A 4,509-nucleotide genomic window follows, 5' to 3' on the forward strand; every position below is an offset into this window, starting at 1 on the left:
TGCCATCATTTCACAAGAACTGTTGCCGGGGAAGCCATCATACTGCCAAGTGCTGACAGCACAAGTGAATCAAAAGATTCGACCAGGTTTCCCGTTGAGTTCCTCAACAAACTCACTCCTGCTGGTCTCCCTCCGCATCATCTCTACCTGAAGAAAGGTATGGTACTCATGCTCCTGAGGAACCTGTCTCCCAGGCAAGGGCTCTGCAATGGTACGAGACTGGTTCTCAGTAGAGCCACCAATATCCTGCTTCAATGCAAAATCCCCTAAGCATACCATGTGGGGGAGGAGGTACTCATACCAAGAATACAAATGAATAACCAATATGAACAATTTGTCGTGTGGAATCGTCGCCAATTCGCGGTGAGGCCTGCCTTCACCATGACAATCAATAAAAGTCAAGGCCAGACGCTCAGCAAGGTGTGTGTATGGCTGGAAGAACCGACTTTCACCCATGGTCAACTGTATATAGCGGAATCATGGGTAAGAAATCCAGACGATCTGCTCTTCAATCTGAAAAAAGTGACTGCAAAAAGACAAGGAACGTGGTGTATAAAGAAATCTTATGACTTCAAATACTTTCGTGTTGAACACTTCCTTGCTGTTGTTGTTTCCAATGTTGTTGTTTCTTTCATGTAAATAAAAATTGTGTACATACACTGTACTTACTCGTTTTTCTTTCACAATATGCAGCCATCTGGCTGCAACGGGGATACTTGTTATTACCAAGAAGTGTAATAATAAAAGTATGTTTCAGAAGTACATGTCATATTTTTCGGGGTTATAGCCGCCACAAATCTCTACTTGATAACGTGTTAGATGTAATTATTCTTTGAATAGGTAGACCAGCTTTCCTGATAACACACGTTTATTTAGTCGCGTGCAAGCGACTCTATATGTCACTTCGTTGGTCCGTCGGTCGGTCTGTCGGTCGGTTCGTAACACTTTTGTTCTTGGCCTTTTTGGTTAAGATCAAAGGTCTGTTATTAATAGATGCTGTTCTTAGCTTTTTAAGCTTTTCTTGGTCTTTTAGCCACGATCAAGGTGTGGTGTCTGTTCCGGCAGATGCTGCAATCGAGGACCATATGTGGGGGCAGCCTCACATATAAGACCTTGGTAAATGTAGAGGCGGCCCTTCATGCCAATTGCCACAGTCCAGCTCCCCTACTCCCCGGGGAGGTGGTCCCCATATCTCTTTCACTCCTCACATTAAAAATCGGCCTTGTGCCTAAATTGCTCGGTGGGGGAGCAAATAAATTCCCTTTTTTTTACCTTTTGGCCAAGATCAAAGTGAGTATCTGTTCCGGCAGATACTGCAAGCAAAGACCATATGTGGGGGCAACCCCACATATAAGACCTTGGTCAATGTAGGGGCAACCCTTCATACCAATTGTCACTATCCAGCTCCTCTACTCCCCGGGGAGTTGGTCCACATTTCCCCTTCACTCTTCACATTAAAAATCGGCCTTGTGCCTAATTTGCTCGGTGGGGGAGCAAATAAATACCCTTTTCTTGACCTTTTGGCCAAGATCAAAGTGTAGTATCTGTTCTTACTACATGGTGTACTTATTGTGATATAAAGTGGAGGGCCACTTTTCTGTATTAATTTAATGTAAAATGATTACCCACTTTACAACCAGTCAGTCTCAAAGCCATTCAAGTCATTCTCCAGATCGTTCAAGTTGTTTTTGAAGGACTGCAGTTATGTTTAATCATTCAAGTCATTCTTAAGGTCATTCAATCCATCCTTAAGTTCATTAAAGTCATTCTAAGTCATTTACTTTTTATTTATTTAAGTCTCTTCAGCCCATTTTTCGGTCATTTTAGTTTATCTTTTAGAATTTCATGTAAATCCTACTTGCACGCATTCATTCATTACACGAGAGCACGCGACTAATGGCTATCGCTCTTGTTTAAGCTATACTCTGTCAATATCTTTACCCTACGTTTGACCTTTATGAAGTCAGCGTTTTTCATTTTTTTTGTCGTTGTCAACGTTCACATTTCAGAATTTACTTGTAAATTAGTAGTGACGTGATCGTGTCAAAACCTTTTCCCATCGCCACATATAGCATATTCACAGCTATATCTGTAATCTCGAATTCAAAATTATCGTGTTATTTGTACCCCCCCCCCGCAAATAAACAACATTTTTCCGATTATAAAACGTCCTTTTTTACATTTAAGTGAATACACCGACAACATTCTATCGAAATTCGTCTGAAATTTATTACTTTTGTTGGCGCCATTGTAAAAGTATACACTTATCACTTTTTTCCGTTACTGTCGGCGGAAACTATTATATTCAACTATCGATAGAAATTCCACTTTCTCGAGACTATTCGAATGTAAATTCATCTTTCCTTCTGATGCTAACGGAATATTTACTTCTTTTAAAACGTTTATTGTATACTCAATTTCAATTCAAGTTTTGCAATTACATTTTTAATCTATAATTATTTTTCCAAATTGTTTTAATCTATTCGCGAGATGCTTTTTTTGGTCATCAAATCAATAAAAAATTATCGGTAAATCACAGAATTCAAATTTGTCACGTAGACTATACGCACTAGATTGTTTATCGGAAATATATTTATTCGAGGTTTTCCCCTATGAAATGTGACTGCCGTTATCAGTTCGCCTCTGAAATTGATTTGATCTCTGATTGTGTTAATTTCTAATAATGTTTGTTTGATGATTTTTCCATGTGTTAACATTAATAATAGATAAATCAGAACCGAGTCTAATTGCATTTCTATTTCTATTTGATATTTAAACTTGAAAAACATTCCAACATTTATAATCTTTATCATATTTGCCATCCTCATAAAACTTTCTTGGTTTAGTTTTGTGAATATGTACTTCAGTGACTTAAATTATGGCGTTTAAAAGATTTCTCTTATTCGAATTAATGTTATCTATGCGTGTTTAACTGAGTAATTTCAATAATCAACTGATGATTAGGTGCTATTAGCGATTGTAATTGAAAACTGAAAACATATTCTTAAAGGAAATAAGGGTTGTATTAGTAGCATTAAATGTTATAATTCATTTAAGTCTCTATTTCACTAAATACTGAATGTCATTTCCTTAGGATTCAGCGATTATCTTGTACGTGTGTGTGTTCGTATTTCGACATTTCTAGAATAGAGCGCGGTGTTGTCTGCAAATATAATATCTCGGACATAATTACAGTTGTGTACTAGTTTGTAAAAATCACAATGGGAGAGATAATCCACGCCTGGGTAATAAGTTTCTACTGTATACAAATAAGAAATAAAAGTTTATATTTATTCTGAGATAAGTTTAGCTATTTCGTTCATATTGTAATAAAATTAAAGACAGGATCCCTTGTAAAACAGAAATTAAAGCATTAGAGTATGGTAATATGTTTTAATTTTTACATTCAATTTTATTTTAAGGAAACAAATCTAATTGGCCGAGAGAAAATAAAGGTTGAAAATATGAAAGATTTTATTTTATCTCATTCTAAGACTTATAGAGAAAGTTTCGATTTTTACTATGCTATTTCCAAACCTAATGTTAACTCGCATTTTAACAACATTTTACATATGAACTTAATAACAGACACGAATAACATAAGTTGTACACAGAATAATTAGAATGTCTCTCAATGACAATGCTATCAAGCAAGCTAAAATCAGTTTCACTTCTTCAATCAAACCATGTTCATTGTTACGTAAATATTCTTTAAATAAATAAAATATATCTCATCTATATTTATTTATTTAGAAGTATAACACTTTATTTCTTTTTTAATAACCACACAAAACTTATTCTGGAAACCTTGCTGTTGATGATGCAAATTGTTTTCTAGAATAGGAATGTATTTCATTTTTGGATGCTTATAATATAAACTGTGGGATCTCATGGCAAGCTAAAAGCTTTATTTTGTAGATTACAAGTATACATTGTAAGTGTACGAGAATAGTTGTTCTTTTCCACAGGGTGGCTCACTTAAAAGTAGCCAAAATTTTGTAGAGAGGAGGAATATTATTTATTGTTTAAATTACGTGTAGCACTGTTTCAATTACCTGTAGTGTTATAACAGATGCTGGAAGTGCTCTCCGTTGGCATCTATGCACTTCTGGCCGCGTTTAACAATGTTTGCAGATATTGCCTGTAGATATTCACTGGGGATTTTCCCGATAGCCTTAGTAATGCTCTCCTCTAGTCGGTTTAGATTCTGAGAATTATTTGCGTAAACTTTTTGTTTTAAAGTTCCCTAAAGATAACAATCACATGATGACAAGTCCGGGAAACGTGGCGTCCATAACCCTTTGCTTATTGTCTTCCATAAACATGTCATGAACTAGTATCAGTGATCTATAAGACGTGTTGCATGTAGTGCCATCTTATTGGAAAAACAATTGCATTTTTTCTTGTGGTGCCAGTTGGTCGTTGTGAGGATGATTGGAGAGACCGAACTACTTTAAGTGGGCGGCGTAATCTAAAAGAAAATTGATTAGAGAATGATTAAAGAGATTG

The 4,509-nt window shown here is 36.0% G+C and overlaps 1 pseudogene; it reads left to right on the plus strand.

Moving 5' to 3' along the window:
- The first annotated feature begins 1,503 nt into the window (after positions 1-1,503).
- On the plus strand, positions 1,504-1,630 carry LOC145288382 (U2 spliceosomal RNA; annotated as a pseudogene).
- Positions 1,631-4,509: the final 2,879 nt, after the last annotated feature.

This window comes from Euprymna scolopes, chromosome 11 (assembly GCF_053919585.1).
Source record: "Euprymna scolopes isolate OS-2025 chromosome 11, ASM5391958v1, whole genome shotgun sequence".
NCBI lineage: Eukaryota > Metazoa > Mollusca > Cephalopoda > Sepiida > Sepiolidae > Euprymna > Euprymna scolopes.